Source organism: Camellia sinensis, chromosome 1, assembly GCF_055761805.1.
Source record: "Camellia sinensis isolate YWXY chromosome 1, ASM5576180v1, whole genome shotgun sequence".
In the NCBI taxonomy this organism is placed as follows: Eukaryota; Viridiplantae; Streptophyta; class Magnoliopsida; order Ericales; family Theaceae; genus Camellia; species Camellia sinensis.
In genome coordinates, this window is record NC_138961.1 from 183,427,151 (window position 1) to 183,445,509 (window position 18,359).

An 18,359-nucleotide genomic window follows, 5' to 3' on the forward strand; every position below is an offset into this window, starting at 1 on the left:
CCACAGCCCATCAGAAATATACTAAACCAACTATGAACAACGACTAAAAGATTAGCAATTGATAGATGGCCAACACCGATACATCCACATATATTGCATCACAATTTCATAACATACAAGTCTATGTCACATTTCATTCCCCACCTTTATTCAATAGATAAGCATATTAGCTATATCAACACATCAACAGATAAGCATATTAGCCGTATCCACACTTCACTAGACAAGCATATGAGCTGTATCTACACTTCTCAAAGATAAGCCTATGAGATGTATCTTCACTTCTCTAGACAAGCATATGAGCTGTGTCTACGGAGTTCATCCCCCATCTCCTCCCAATCCTATCCGGTTTAGAGGTCCATCCCCTATCTTCCCCTAAACCGCGGAGTACATCCCCAATCTCCTCCTCTACACATAATGCATATAAACACAAAGGTTCTATACACAATCAATCAATACATAAAATTAATGTATTCTATCCACCGTCATACTCTATGACACATTCAATCGATTAGTTTTAGTTTGCCTAATCATCATGCATTGTCTACAACAATCAAGACTATTCTCCACCGATAGCCCAAAGCAGTTATTTCTAAACAGAAAATAAATGCACAAAATGGATATTAAATCAACATTTCAATTAGGTGAGTGATAAATGATCCAACTACACCCTCTAATCCCTTCCCCTTTTCAATTTCCGCATTTTCAATTCAATCCCTCATTTCCAACAGTTAATTATACAAATTAATCAATCAATGTAATTAGGGCATTTTCCATAATTAACATTTCAATTCCCACGGTTTCAATTTCATCAATGTTTCAACATTAATTTCATTCCTTCATGCCAAACATGCATTTAGGTTTTGTATATTTAAAAACCCTAACTTTTGTAAAATTGCACAAAGGCCCAAACTCTCTAAAAATTACCCAATAACCTCCAACATATCGAAATGCCAAAATTCAAAGACAAAGCCCATAAAGAGGAGTAGGATATCCCTACCTCGAAGTTAGAGCTTGGATGGAGAAGAGACCAAAACCAAAATGCTCCAAAGACCAAGATTCTCGGATCAAAACGACGCCCTCGATGATCAACCCAACTTTTGTGAAGACCAAAGGTGAGAAAAACACCCTAGCTAGATCAATACTTAGAGACAAGTAGTGGTTTTAGAGAGAGGAGCTCTCAAATGGCTTTTTAGAAAGTAAGAGAGAGAGAGAGAGAGAGAATATAAAAAGTGATTTTAAAATGCCCAGCTGCCAACTGATATATGACATTCCCGCTCGAGCGGAGAACACGACGCTCGAGCGCCAAGAACGAAAATCTGGACACGCTCGAGCGCAAGAAGTCCCGCTCGAGCGCCAAGACACAAGAATAAAGCACTTCTGCTCGAGCGCGAAAACCAGTCCGCTCGAGCGTAGATTTCTCCCTCCCAGAACTTATACCCAGAAAGTGCTACTCGCTCGAGCGTCAACAAACCCACTCGAGCGCTACCGCTCGAGCGTAAAGAAACCCGCTCAAGCGTAAAAATCACACCTACAGAAGTTTTGCAGAGATACGAAATACTGGAGGTGTGCAAACCCCGCTCGAGCGCAAGAAGACCTGCTCGAGCGCACTGCCTAAAAACTGGGCAACAAGGAATTGAAACCAAGGCCTAACCAACCTGTAACAACCCTGCTCAAGACATCCTAAAACTCAATCATGTGGAATTAAAGGATGACAACAGATAGATACAACTACCAACTTCACGGAACCGAGTCCGAAATACAACAGAACAGTAGAGGGACAACCGGGATCGCTATAGGTAGCCCAGGAGGATCTAATGAATTTAAATATTCATTAGGATATCTATTTATTATAGTACGATCAATTTCATCATCTTTAGACATCTTGTCTGCTGCCAAATAAGTATGTGTGTTGCTGGGAAAAATATTTAATGCTGCAGTATTGATAGCACTGACATCATCATTCCGTGCAGAAAGAATTGTACGTTCAGTTAAAAATGTTGCAGTCGATGTCATTGCCACATCCAGTTGCGGATAAACTACTGAGATTATGTCTTTTAGATCTTGGCATTTGTGTATTGTTGATGGAAGTTTAACAATTTCTTGAGGATTGGTCCCAATCTATTTATAAAAATAAATAAATAAAATAGTAAGTAAAATCAATTAAAGTACATAAACGTAAATACATTTCGTCAATTTAAAAGAACCATATAATAGAGAAAAAGTTTGAAGAAATATTACCTCCATCAAGAATTTTGCAAAATTAGCATTTTCAAGATTTGTATGATTCAAGCGCATGTTCAAATTTAAAGACAGAACATGTATATCTTCCATAGAAAAGAGTGTCTTAATGATGCATTCACAATTTGCTCACGGACTCCTTTGGTTATAACTGGTAAGATTTATCGAAAATCTCCACCAAGAACAACAGTGATACCCCCAAATGGCTTTTCACTATCACAAGTGTCCCGAAGTGTGCGATCAACTGCCTCAACACAATGTCTATGCTGCATAGGAACTTCATCCCAGATTATAAGTTTTGTTTCTCTAAACAATTCTGCTTGTAATGATTGCTTGCTAAATCCACAAATTGAATTTTCCAATACATCCAACGGAATGGAAAAAGTTGAATGAGCAGTACGACCTCCTACCAATAACAATATGGCCAAGGCTTCGACACTTTAATGCAATCGCATTGTACAAAAACGTTTTCCCTGTTCCGACACCTCCATTCAAAAAGAAAATAGTTCCTTTATTTTCAAAGACTGAGGAAGTGATTGCATCATAAGCTGTTCGTTGATCATTATTGAGGTGATCAATAATAATTTCTGCATCTGCCTGTTGTGCCTCATTATGCAGTTGTTGATATTAGCATATTAACCTGTTACCAACTACTACACTCCAATTTGTAGAAGGTTGTGGCATTGGCGGGAAGTCAATTAAACTTTTTCCTGATTCTTGGAGCATTTGATTCAAAAGATATAGACCATAGTCTTTAATTTGAGCCTCAGTTGGTTCAGAAATGGCAAACAATGTTCGAATCTTATGTGCAAGATCATCACATATATGCATTGAAAATTGATTCCATAATGCATATGGTTGCAGTGGAGAGCACTGAGTAAGAATAATAGTAAACAATCTCCTTAATTGATAACCAGTTTTCATAACTGCAGCCTCTTTAAGGCATTGTATCCATTCATCATCATCTTCTAAAAGTCCTCTTGCAACATATGCTGATTTAAATGTATCATGCAAGACATTGTTGATCGTGCGTAAACATTGAAACGATTTTGGTCCTTTGACAACAGTTAATAGCAAACGCAAATAAAATCTCTCCCCACAATTAGGGCTAGCAAAGTACATTCTACCGATTACATAGCCCTGCTGCCTTGGTTTTCATCTCTTTTCTGAATTAAGCCAAACAAAATGTTGTGGAAATTCTTGGTAAGTGAATGGACATTCATCTTCCATAGAAGTGCAACATGCAAAAAAACCAGTAAGAGTTGACATTTGTTTGCTAGCTCTAGAAATAATTGCTTCTAATGATTCATCAGGATTAAAAAGAACGCGGTGCATTCCAGGCAAATGAAGTGCTAAGCGTACAGCTGTTGATATCTATGCATGCAATGGATAACCAAATATTCGCCAAGCAGCTTCTGGAGGTCCAACATACCTCGCATCAAGATACTGTTGGATCTTATTTATCAATCCCAACACCATCGTACGATCATAACCCTTATAAATGTACTTGTGTATATACTTGACGCATCTCATTCTGGCACAAGCTTTCACATTTATGTGACAATTGAAACGTTTAGAAAGATATGCATTGTATGGTACGATGTCTCTGTTATCAACTTCTTTTCCCCTCACAATATGAGCTTGACCATTATTGCGACGATAGATAGGCTATCCATCTTGATCCATAGTAGCTGTTTCTACGAACGCTCGAGGGTATCTCTTAGTGCATTTACCATTTTCCATACATAGTGCTTGTGGATTTCGAGCACCACATGGTCCATGTACCGTACAACACTTGATAGTTTCAAAAAGCATAGGTTCATCTTTTGGATCTGGAAATTCTGCACAAACCAATTTGTCTACTTGAGCACATGTCCGAATTTTGTCTGGACCCTTAAGAAATAGAAGTGCATGCATATGAGGAAGGCCTCACTTTTGGAATTCAATTGTAAAAACATGCGCAACTTTATTACCAAACACTCGGTTCGTTTCTATCTCCTTCATCAAGCACTTTCTCTTTAACTCAAAAACACAGGCAATCAAATTAGGACGATCAATAGGCTTTTGGTGCGGTAATAATGCCGAAGTAATTTCTGGCCAATTAGGATTTGCAATCATGGTGAGAAAAATGTCTGGATGTTGGTTGTATCGTGTGATAGCCATTAAGTCTTGAAAGATTTCAAACATGTGTCTAGGACCTCCAGCAAATGAAGATGGCAAAACAAATCTTTGACCAATTTGATTGGGTTGAAGGTCATTTGGATCAATATCTGTCAAATCTTGGTAAAGTTCAGTACAGATCTTCCCTTGATTAAGCTTGTAGTAAGTCAACCTATTTTATTCAGTTGCGGCCCAAGCATCAACCAAAAACTCTTGGAACAATTTTCTAGCTCTCAGAATTGTTGAATACTCTGTGGGTCATTCAAACAAAGGATAACTATGAAAATCCATTTGAGTAAGCCGATCAGTTGAAGGCCGATCACGTTCAACATCCCACAGTTTTATCTCAGGTTCCCATCCAAGCTCACCATGTGAAAATAATAAAACATAATGTAATGGCAAATATGCTGGGTGACATTTATTGATTTGCATTAGCTCATTATTCCAATGTAGATGTAAGATAACATCTCTCATTCCACTAACCTTGGTTCCATCACCTGGTATTACAACTGCAATCTCATCTGTAGTTGGTAGGTTATACCGTCGTCGATCTGTCGATGAACTGTAGTAGAGATGAGCAGGCAAATTTCGTCCTGTCAAGGCTAATTGATTCAAAATTGCATGAGCCTGGCGAAATTTAGCAACGAATGCATTAACCTGTAATAAACTATCTTGAATAGTTTTTAGAACATCTCTTCTTAATTGAGGATTTCTACGATTGCGGACTTCTAAAGCTGAATCAGGGTCATAAATGTACAATTGTGCATAAGCTGCATCTTGCCCTAATTGTGGTAGTAGTGATCCTGTTTGATTTCGCAATTCCCCATGGATAAAGAATGATGTAGGGCCTCTTCCAGTAAGTACTCTTGGATCTAATGTAGCACCAAGACTTGTAAAAGCATTGGTTGCATTGTACACTCGAGTATAACGTCAAAACGATTTTGATTTTTCATCATTCCCATCATATAATGCTTAAAGAAGTGAAGGAGGTGTAATAAGCAGAGGAAGCTTAACCTTTCCTTTTGAACAACATGTTCTGAATAGAGGACGGTTTGGAGATGATTTTACTAATTTTTCATCCATCCAATGTAATGCTGAACAAAAAGAACATAATACATCCATCTTGCCAAGAGAATGACGACATGAATTTATATGTGCTCGAGTATCAACCATTAGACTCATAGGCATATCCTCTAATTCCTCATTAGTACATAGATCCTCTTAAAGGGAAGGAGTTGTAAGAGTAGGCCTACAAATATTGGTTCTGTGTAAATTAAAATAGAATGGTAATAGTAGGAGTATGTATTTAAAGAATTAAACACAGTCTTTTACCAATTCCTTTGTGGAGCTAAAGATGTGCTTGGTGTAACGCCCTCGAAAATAAACCCATTAAATATATATAACATCAACATGCAATGTTAAAAAGGAAACAGTTCATTATAATATTCATCAGAGTCTTACTAAACAAAAGCATTACATGTAACATCAAATTAAATGCCCTACAGGCTTACATCTTTCCAAGCCAACACTTGGACACAAAAGTATGAGTTCTAACTCAAATACAAATAAAGCCCTAGGCTTGTGTGTTTACATGTACTAACAAATGAAAGCAAATAACTGAAAATAGTCTTCAAAATCCAAGTCCTTCCAAGCTAAGTCCTTGAAGGTAGCTTATCACCTGAACCTGAAAATGATGTTCCCATATAGGGTGAGCCACAGCCCAGTAGAAATATACTAAACCAAATATAAGCATTGAATAAAGCAATAGCATTCAATAGATGGTTAACCAAGATAATCAATTACATCATTATCCAATCTCATGACACTATTGTCAACGACACGTTTCACTTTCCAACATTATCAATATGGCTCAGAACCTGGCCAAACTTACAACAGTGAATTATATATATCATATTCACATTCTTCCAATGTCAACAAACAAATGAGACTCAAGCTCAAATCAAAACACTTCATACTTCCAGATTGATACACATTTTAGTGCTGTATCAATAAAAAAAAACACTTCTATATAAATAAGCACACATAAAAGTGATGCTAATGGAGTCCATCCCCTATCTCCTCCCAAACAAAATCCGGTTTAGAGGTCCATCCCCTATCTTCCCCTAAACCGTGGAGTACATCCCCTATCTCCTCCCACACAAAACAATGTATGCAAATGCAATGCTCAATCAATGCACGTATTTTCTATATTAATGCAATAGTCAAAATTAATGACTTAACCAATGTGATTAGTTTCAGTTATTCCTAATCCACATGCAATGTCTACAACAATCACGACTATCCTCCACCGATAGCCCAAAATAGTTATTTCTAGACTGGAAATAAATATAACAACAATTCAATAGGCGAGTGGTTTAAATTATCCCACTACACCATTTAATCAATGAATTCCTCAATTTCAGGAACTTAACCAAATTCCCAAATTCCCTTAAACTAATTATACAAATTAATTTATCAATACAACTAGGGTTTTTCCCAAAATTACCAAGATATCCCCAACATATCAAAATACCAAAACTTAGAACAAAACTTATAGAATGAAGTAGGAAATACCTACCTCGAAGAAATAGCCCCAAAAGAGAAGATGGAGATGAAGACCCAAACTCCAAAGTGCTCCAAACTACCAACAATTCAGATTAAAACGAAGCCCTCGACTCACACACTCTTTTTAATGAAGGATCTAGGGTAGAAACACACCCTAAGTGGATCAAATCTAAGAGAGAAGGTGAGCAGGGTGAGAGAGAAGTCGGACCTTAGGGTTTGGAATCTAAAAAGATGATGAAAAACTGATTAAAAACCCGCTGCTGTCTAATTAAACTGGACAGGCTCGCTCGAGCGAAGACTTGGTCGCTCGAGCGACCAGACACAAGAAATCCTCACTCGAGCGAAGAAAATCTCGCTCGAGCCAAGAATGCAATACTTCAGGTCTATACTAGACGCAAACTCTCGCTCGAGCGACCAAACCCCGGCTCGAGCGACAAACTCCTCGCTCGAGCGAAGATCCAAAATTCTGGACAGCAACACTTGGTTTCTAAACCCAACCAACCTGAAACAAACCTGCCCAACACATCCTATAACTCCAAATGAGAAAATAAGGGACAACAACAACAATTATACAATGACAGAATCTACAGAACCTAAGTCCGGATACAATAATCAAATGGGAAAAGACCGGGGTCGCTATACTTGGCATTGAGAACGAACATGTGGAAGGATGTGCAACCATTGTTCGTTTTTGCGCTGACTGAGTGTCCTCAGTTGCCTTTGTTCCTAGTTCCAAGCAAGCACGACTACGACGACACGGTATTAAAGAAGTTTGTCTCGGTTGAATACATTCTCTTGATTTCTCCCATTCTCGCTGTGCACATTGGGCCAATGTAGCTTTTGATATAACATTGTTATTGTGTGCCTAAAATGTGAATATTATATCATTGATACCTAAAATACAAATATTATCGTATACTATTTTATTTCTTTTTCTTTCTGCCTTGTGATAATTTTAAGAATATTGTGTGCCTAAAATGTGAATATTATATGGTTGGGCCAATGTAGCTTTTGATATAACATTGTTATTGTCTTACTTCCTTTTCCATTTTGCTTCATTTTCCCTCTTCATGCCTTGTGATATAACAATTTATTTTTTAATTATTGTTTTCTCTTTCTTCTTGCCTCATGATGATTTTAAGAAAATTAAAAATATTGTCTATGCCTATGTTCCTTTGTTCCTTTGCTTGGATGTTATAAAGTTTTTCTTGGAGTTGATAAAGGTTACAATTATTTTTTAGGAAATGTTAAAGAGAGCTAAAAATACTTTGTTTGAGTGTACAGAAAACAAAGAGCACACAAAAAAAATTGACAATACAGTTTACATTTTTAAAAATATACATGATCAATGTTCACTTAAACAATATGATTGGCTTTGTTTTACTCGATAAATATTTTTTTAAAGATGTTGAATATATATCATTGGACATGCATTTTCCTTTCCTTTGTCAAAAGAAGTTGCCTTTTCTTTTCCTTTAGACATTGCCTTGGCCTTTTCCTTTTCCTTTGCCTACCAAAAATAAATAAAATTTATTCAGAATACGAAAAAGAACATGTATTTATAGAATTTATTAAGATTACGAAAAAAGAACATTTTGAACTTGATATTTATACTTACCTTAGAATTGCGGATAATATTAAGATTGCACTCATCACGAATAACAACACCGATATTCCTAGTCTCATGGAGCAATGGGTTTGCATGAGTAGGCCTACAAATATTTGTTGTGTACAAAATAAAATTTGTTAAATAAAATCTTAACAATAAGAATATGTATTTGTAGAATTAAATACAATGTTTTACCAATTCCTTTGTGAAGCTAAAAATGTGCTTGGTGAAGGTAGATGTGTAAACATTACTCCTTTCTGAGCCGGTGGAGTATTAGTTGTGCTTGGTGGAATCAACTCTCTCGATCTTTCTCGTTCACATCGCGAACATTGTCCCAATTGATATGAAGAGCTTGCCTTATCATTTCTTTCGCGTTCTCGCTGTGCACGTTGAGTCAATGCAGCTTTCGATATAACATTATTGTTATGTGCCTAAAACATGAAGATTAATTTCATAAGATGCCTAAATTTTATCATCTACTGTTTTATACTTTTCTCTTCATTTCTCATTTCTATTAATTTACTTTATCTTAATTCCCTTTCCTTCTGATATTTTGTAAAAAAATTGAAAAAATTTTCATTCTGTATCACTCCTCTCCTCATTCATTTTTTGTTCTATTCCTTTTTTATTCTCTTATAGATGTTAATGTCAATAGAAAAAAGCCAAAAAAGAATAATAATTATTTAAAACAAATATAATGTTTTTTTGTATAAATGCTATTTTAGCATGCTTCAAAAAAAAAACATTTCAAAAATTTATATGAAACTGTTTACTATAAGAACAGTATATGTCACTATGCAAGTAGTATGTCAATTTTACATTTAAAAATAAATAAATAATCAAGGTTCATGGTCCAAAATAAATATTTCAAAAAAAGAACTTTAAATGGAAATGTTAAAGAGTCATACTACTGAACATGCATTTTCCTTTCCCTTGCCTGAAACGGTGGTCTTTTCGTTTTTCTTCAACAATGCCTTGGCAATTGCTTTTTCTTTTGCCTACAAAAAAAACAATAAATAAAAAATTAAAGAATAAAGAAAATGTATATATATATGTAGAAAGTTTTTAAAAAATATATAAATAAGAATATACGGTGTATTGAATGAAAAAAAAAAATCTCTATAATTAAATTGGGCCTACCTCTCAAACATAGATGACATTAAGGTCACGCTCATCACGGATAACAACATTAACATTTCTTTCTTGAAGAAATTGCACCTAAAAATACAAAAGAATTAGAGGTAAAAAATAATAAAAAAATTATACATGTAAGAAAATGAGTAAAAGGAATCAGTATTACAGTTCGACGTAGGTCTCCATCCATCTGTAAATTATAAGAAAAGAGAATTTTGTTATAAGGAATTAGATAAAAAAAATTATGAAAAGAAAAGAAAATTGACTTTTGCTTATAAGAAAAATGTTTTTTTTTTCAAATAAATAAAAAAGAAAACATCTTACGTGACCAAAAATAGTAATGTTGTCCATAATTAGCGGTTGAAGGTCAATGGTGTCTCAACCTGAAAGTGCCTGGTTATGTAAATTTGACAAAGATAACTGTATGAAGGCAAAATGAGGTTTAATAATTGTCATAAATAAAAATTAATCGCTACAAAATTAACAACCTCCTAACATATTTTAGTTAACAACCTAGTTTAAGAAGTTCGTTTGTGCATGAATATCACAGATGGAGAAATTGACCTACTACAGGATAGAAGGAAAATTATAATTTTTTTATATCTTCAATATACATTAAAAAGGATAGAAGAAAAATTAAATACTCTCATAGAAATCTTCATAATTTTTCTCTATTGACCAAAATGTAGAACTATAGCAATACATGATTTTGTGGGCTCACCACACTGTAACTGAAAAATTACAAATACCTTTTGTATGATCTGTATAATTGCAAATGTCTTTTTCAAAAAGTATACTACACAGTAGCTTATTTACTCCAAGGTGTAATACTCTCATAAAAATTATTAAAAAGTTAGTAAAACAAATTTTTAAAATAAGTTTAAGTTTTTCAAAAGTCCTGATAAACATCTAAAAAGTCTTCTTTTGTTGATACAAAATTCCATAAATAAAATTGAAGCAACAAAATAAACTGGACTCTTTTTAAAAAGAGAGAAGCCTAAACATTTTAAAACAACAGTTTAATAAAAAACCAAATTAAAAACAATTCACTAAAAGCAAAAAAAATAAGGGTCATCAAATAAAAAGGGTTAACTTTTTAATATTCCCTTTTCCTTTCAATCAACAAATTCCCTTCAAATCCTAAATCCAAATACAGCCTAAGAGAGATGGGAAAAAAAAAAACAAAAAATAAGACCTATCATATTACAAAATTAAACTGTAACAAAATCTTTGTAAAAATTAAAAAAAAAAGAAGTTATTCAGGCCCAAAAAAGGACTGGTTGGTAATTAAATATTATCTAATTATCAATCAATCATCTTCTTAACACATCACTGGGTCTATAAAATTGGTATAAAAAATGAACTTGTATATCATTATTAAAAAAAAAAAAAGACATAAGTATTCACATAATTCATCATACATTCCAAAAAAAAAGTATTATCTAGAAATTAAACAGCTATATACCAAGATACATAACTATACACACTATATTAGACTTCTTTCTAAACCAAACATTAAAAGCTTAATGTGTAATCTAATTATTGAAAAATCGAAGACCAAACATGAAAATTCAAGGGCATTAAAGAAATCTAGGAGAGTTCATTCATTAATCTAGAACATTCATTAACCCACTGCAATTAGAAAAAGAAAGCAAGGAACTAATAAAGAATTGCAATGGAGAGACTTCCTAACCTGAGTATCTGCTTGAGAAGAAAAATTAAAGGAATCTGAGACAGAAGGATAAAAAGAAAAACACAATTAGTAAGAGCACTCCTCAACACTAAAACTGTACACGAATATATTTTCATATTTGACGAATAAGAATATGACCATTAATAATTAATGAAAACCTCAACCCATTTGATTAAGATGAAATAAAAATGATTGTTGACACGAAATATAACTATAAGGAGGCAGAATGAGGTTTAATAATTGCCATAAAAAACAATTAATTGACACAGAATTACCTACTTTAAAAAGTCTTTTTTTAAAAAAAAAAAATTCCAAAATTATAATTTGGATAAAACACAAGGTTGCTGCAAGCTAAATTATAATTTTTTTTATGTCTTCAATATACATTAAAAAGGATAGAAGAAAATTTGAATACTATCATAGAAATCTTCATCATTTTTCTCTATTGGCCAAAATATAGAACTATTGCAATACATGATTTTGCGGATGATTCTATATAGTAATTTTGCATTGACAACAGTTAAATTCTTATGGATTGTATTGTCCACTTTTTGTACTAAGAACTAATGTATACAACACCAAAAACAAAAAAACAAAAAAAAGTAAATTATAAAAAAATATAAATTATACTACTTATGAATAAAATTTTAGCAAAACTTCAATATAGAAATTTAATTACTAATTTTACATTTTAAAATGTGAAAAAAAATAAGTAAAAAACTACAATAAAAATTGATAAAAAGTTTCACCACACTATAACTAGATAATTACAAATATCTTTGGTCTTATCTATATAATTACAAATGCTTTTTTCAATACTCATAAAAATTATGCTACACAGTAGCTTATTTAATCAAAAATATCTTTCATTAACCAATTTTTCCATACTTTCCATTCAAAAGTTCTATTTATTTATTTATTTTTAATTATATGTTTTAGGATAGTTTCAAAAGTTTCAAAAGTTTCTCCGTTATCTCTTAAGTTTCAAAAGTTCTATTTATTTATTCAGAAGTTCTCAAATATATAATTTTTTCATACTTTCCATTCAAACGGCGAAGAAAGTTAAAACTTTCAATTTCATTTTCCTTCCTTTTTCTCACATATCAAACAATCAACTGCCAAACTTAAGAGAGAGAGAGAGAGAGAGAGAGAGAGAGAATCTAAAAAAATAGAGATCGAAGTACTAACCAGAGCGTCAAGAAACAATCTGCAAGTAAGAACAAAACACAATCAGAAATCAACCAAAAATTGAAAATGAACAAAAAAAATCACAAAAATAAAAAATTCTGACAAACCATCATTTTGTCAACCCATATTTGGTGAGTACAAATATGACTATTGATAATTATGACTATTGATAATTAAAGAAAGTCTCAACCCATTTAACTAAGATAAAATAAAAATGATTCTTAACTTAAAATCCATTTTTCCTTAACCCCCATTTGAGAGAGAGAGAGAGAGAGAGAAGTGGGTGTTGAAGCCCAATTGATTATTAAAGAAAAAAACACAATACAGAATTTCATTTTGTATTTTGAGACATTTGAGACAATTGATAAAAATTTTAAAATTTTGACAAACTGTCATTTTGTCAACCTATATTTGATGAGTAAAAATATGACTATTAATAATTAAATAAAGTCTCAACCTATTTAACTAAAATAAAATAAAAATGATTCTTAATTTGAAATCTATTTTTCCTTAACCCCCATTTGATAGAGAGAGAGAAGTGGGTGTTGAAACCCAATTGATTATTAAACAAAAAAACACAATACAGAATTTCATAACAAAGCTTGACCTTGATAAAAATTAATCATATTGAAATGGGTTGAAATAAACTCAAAACAATCTCCATCCCTCAATCACAAACAAAGCTTGACCTTGATAAAATCCAACACCTTTACCCACTCTACACATGCTCCGTTAAAAATACATTCATTCCGAAACTTCCAAAGAGACTAAAAAATAACAATCAGAATTGAAAACCCATATCCAACCCACCTGATAATGATATTGTCTCTTTTGTGATATTGTTTGATCAAATTTAGCTTTATTTTTGTGATATTGTTTTTCTATAGAATTGTTTTTGTGATCAATTTAATCAAAACTTGATCAAACTTATACAAAACACAAATCATAATCTAAACTTATAGAATTGTAAAATACTTTTGTGGCCAACACGCTATTGATCAAAATTATAGAATTGTTAAATTTTTTTGTCTCATAATCTTAGTACAAAACACAAATCAAAGAGATTAAACAATCTTAAAAAAAAACCATATGACATGCATGGAATTAGGTAGATGATTGAATCAAATTATCAACTAAGCAATGAAATTCACTGTTATCAACTAAGCAATGAATTAGTAGTGGAATTCACCAAATTATAGAAAGGAAATACGAATCATAATCAGAAAATTTTAACTAATTTAGAAAAGACAAAAATCAAGGAAATCTCGATATCATAACAATAGAGAGTTGAGTGAGTATACACATATTGACATGAATATTATTTAAAATAAAAGCGTAAAATGGGTCTATAGCTTAAAATACGATTTCAAGATTCTTATTCTAAACCGCAGAATCATAGTTATAGAGTGGAATCATCACCTCAATAGAAGATTCATGCAACTAAGATTTGCAGAGTTGATCAAACCTAAGAGCTAATATTAGGTGCTATCTTTGGGAGGTCTACACAGAAGACTTTCATGTGTATGGTCACTTTGGTTTCAGTGGGCTTGGGTTTCAATTCTTGGATGAATGTTCAAAAGAAAATTGTAGATTCAAATTTCAAGCCAAATTCTACAAATATCATTCACCAGTTTTAATTGTCCCATCCACATTCTCTTGAATAATAAAACAGTGAACTCTTTGAATGAATTGACCCTGACAATATTTCGAACCTTAGTTCAATAAGTTGAATAAATCCCTCGTAATCTTTCTAGAGATAATTAATTTTTTACAGTTGAGGTAAGGTTTTTTTTATTTGTTTTTTTTTTGAAGTATATCTTTACTTATGTCTAAACTAAGAAACAATCAATAATTCACATACTCTCAGATGAGTCTCAGATATTTGCTGAAACATGGATATGTTTGTTTTGATAGACAATGAATTAAGAAAAAGAAAAAGAAAATTAACAGGGTGCAAACAGCCCCATGTCAATACTTTTCTGAAATCCTCATAGAAATACTTTTCTGCAAACAGCCCCATTTCAATTACTCATAGAAATCTTATTCAATACTTTTTTGAAATCCTCATAGGTTTAGTTGATGAAACCCACAAATATGAACCTAAAATCGAAACTTCTGCAATGTCTGAATTTTAGGTTTTGTATAGGTATTTTCCTTGATAGAAATTGCCGAATGTAGCAGTGAAAAGAGTAACCTGGAACTGGGGAACTCGAAACACAAGGTTGCTGCAAGCTAGACCCACAAGAAAGAAGAGTTCCTGTATAACTGAAGCATATGATGTATGAGATAGAGTAACACAATGAAACTGTAACGCCCTCAAAATAATAACATTAAACCCATCAATATAAACATGCATTTATATACATAAGATCTACATTCTTCGATTCATCAGAGTATTTTATTACAAAGCATTACATGTTAACAACAAAAGCAAATGCCCTACGGGCTTACAGCTCTCCAAGTTAACACTTGGTCACAAAAGAGAGTACTAACTCAGTTACACATTAAGCCCTTGGCTTGAATTTACATGTAATACATCAAAAGGGAATGAGACAACAAAAGTTTGTCTGCCTCTAGCCTCCCAAGCTATGTCCTTGGAGGTGGCATGCTACCTGTACTTGAAAATGATGTTCCCATATAGGGTGAGCCACAGCCCTGCAGAAATATACTAAACCAACTATGAACAATGACTAAAAGATTAGCAATTGATAGATGGCCAACACTGATACATCCACATATGTCACATCACAATTTCATAACATACAAGTCTATGTCACATTTCATTCCCCACCTCTATTCAATAGATAAGCAAATTAGCTATATCAACACATCAACAGATAAGCATATTAGCCGTATCCACACTTCACTAGACAAGCATATGAGTTGTATCTACACTTCTCAAAGATAAGCCTATGAGTTGTATCTTCACTTCTCTAGACAAGCATATGAGCTGTGTCTACGGAGTTCATCCCCCATCTCCTCCCAATCCTATCCGGTTTAGAGGTTCACCCCCTATCTTTCCCTAAACCGCGGAGTACATCCCCCATCTCCTCCTCTACACATAATGCATATAAACACAAAGGTTCTATACACAATCAATCAATACATAAAATTAATGTATTCTATCCACCGTCATACTCTATGACACATTCAATCGATTAGTTTTAGTTTGCCTAATCATCATGCATTGTCTACAACAATCAAGACTATCCTCCGCCGATAGCCCAAAGCAGTTATTTCTAAACAGAAAATAAATGCTCAAAATGGATATTAAATCAACATTTCAATTAGGCGAGCGATAAATGATCCAACTACACCCTCTAATCCCTTCCCTTTCCAATTTCCGCATTTTCAATTCAATCCCTCATTTCCAACAGTTAATTATACAAATTAATCAATCAATGTAATTAGGACATTTTCCATAATTAACATTTCAATTCCCATGGTTTCAATTTCATCAATGTTTCAACATTAACTTCATTCCTTCATGCCAAACATGCATTTAGGTTTTGTATATTTAAAACCCTAACTTTTGTAAAATTACACAAAGGCCCAAACTTTCTAAAAATTACCCAACAACCCCCAACATATCGAAATGCCAAAATTTAAAGACAAAGCCCATAAAGAGGAGTAGGATATCCCTACCTCGAAGTTAGAGCTCGGATGGAGAAGAGACCAAAACCAAAGTGCTCCAAAGACCAAGATTCTCGGATCAAAACGACGCCCTCGATGATCAACCCAACTTTTGTGAAGACCAAAGGTGAGAAAAACACCCTAGCTAGATCAATACTTAGAGAGAAGTAGTGGTTTTAGAGAGAGAAGCTCTCAAGTGGCTTTTTAGAAGGTAAGAGAGAGAGAGAGAGAGAGAATGTAAAAAGTGATTTTAAAATGCCCAGCTGCCAACTGATAGACGACATTCCCCCTCGAGCGCCAAGAACGAAAATCTGGACACGCTCAAGCGCAAGAAGGCCCGCTCGAGCGCCAAGACACAAGAATAAAGCACTTCCGCTCGAGTGCGAAAACCAGTCCGCTCCAGCGTAGATTTCCCCCTCCCAGAACTTATACCCAGAAAGTGCTACCCGTTCGAGCGTCAACAAACCCGCTCGAGCATTACCGCTCGAGCGTAAAAAAACTCACTCGAGAGTAAAAATCACACCTGCAGAAGTTTTGCAGGGATACGAAATACTGGAGGTGTGCAAACCCCGCTCGAGCGGACCGCCTAAAAACTGGGCAACAAGGAATTGAAACCAAGGCCTAACCAACCTGTAACAACCCTGCTCAAAACATCCTAAAACTCAATCATGTGGAATTAAAGGATGACAACAGATAGATACAACTACCAACTTCACGGAATTGAGTCCGGAATACAACAGAACAGTAGAGGGACAACCGGGATCGCTATAGAAACTACATAAATAAATAAATAAATAATGTAAAAATTTTGAGTTTCCTATTAAATATATGCATTTGCTCATAAATTCACGAAAACTTCACATTAAAAATAATATAAAAAAGCAATATGCTGAGCAACATCTTACATCTAAAAGTAATGAAATTTGAATTTCGATTTAATAAGTGAAAATTAATGGCAATTTTAGATCAATATAATAGTTCCTTTGCTTTTCCTTATGACTCAGTTCTTACTATAATGGCAATGACAAAATGAAAGTTGGCATTAACTGTAGCAAATTTCCTGCACTACTTTTTCATGAACATCTCTGATTTATAAATACTTTGTATTATCATGTAGTTCAAGCCCATACTATCACCAATTACCAAGTTCAATAAGATAGAGTTTACAAATCAGTGAACTACCTAACTACCCTTCCTTCAATTAAGGGATCCTTATTTTTGAAAAAAGTTGGACAGATTGCCTCACTACAATAAGTCATCAATTGTAATTGCCAAACTTCACAAGCAGTATGTCATACAACATGGGCTCGGTAGGAGAAAACTAAGCTTCAAAATAAAACCAGGAACAATGAAGGCCTGTTTATGGCAAATTCAACCAATAGATTGTAATGACAGCAAAGCAGGTAAGCACTTCAAAAAAGAAAACAACACGTGTTACAACTTTGACTTGTTGATGAAACCCACAAATATGATCCTAAAATCGAAATATAAACCCAATATAATCATTACAAAACCCATTAAAATCGAAATATAAACCCAATATAATTCAAATATAAACCCACTACAAAACCAAAATACAATTTTATAGAAATCAAAACCAAAATCGAACCCATCAATGAAATAGAAATATATAAACCTATCATATTTGCAACTAATTTCATAAACCTATCATAAACTTATGAAAGAGCAGAGAAGAAACACATATGAAGAGTTGCTATCATAAACCTATCATAAACCCACTTCAATGAAATCAAAATCCATCAATGAAATCGAAATCAAAATGGAACCGAAATAGAAAATCCATCAATGAAATCAAAATCCATCATATAAAATCCATCAATATTTACAGAAATAGAAACCCATTCATTGGCTAGAAGAGTAAAAGAGCAGAGAAGAAACACATATGAAGAGTTGCTAGAGATTGCTAAAAGCAGTGAGGAAAATGGAGAGTTGGTGGAGTATGTGAAGAGACACATTTTGGAGGGAAAAAGCTAAAACAAACAAATCAGAACTTTTTGATACAGAATTTTGATAAGTAAATTTTTGCAGAGACAGAGTAAGTAAATTTTTTGCTTTAGAATTTTTTTTGTTGGCTTAAAAAAAAAACAAACTGAAGGTGGGGATGATGGGATGATG

General features: G+C 33.5%; 2 long non-coding RNA genes across 2 annotated transcripts in view; one reads left to right on the forward strand and one right to left on the reverse strand.

Moving 5' to 3' along the window:
• Positions 1–18,359, forward strand: part of LOC145800452 (uncharacterized) — a 152,291-nt gene that overhangs the window by 37,863 nt on the left and 96,069 nt on the right. The gene's annotated exons all lie outside the window — the stretch shown is intronic.
• Positions 8,312–8,937, reverse strand: LOC145790418 (uncharacterized). Its single transcript, XR_014329093.1, has 3 exons — positions 8,771–8,937; positions 8,585–8,678; positions 8,312–8,476 (listed from the first exon to the last, which is right to left on the reverse strand). It is a non-coding gene; the product is annotated as an uncharacterized LOC145790418 (long non-coding RNA).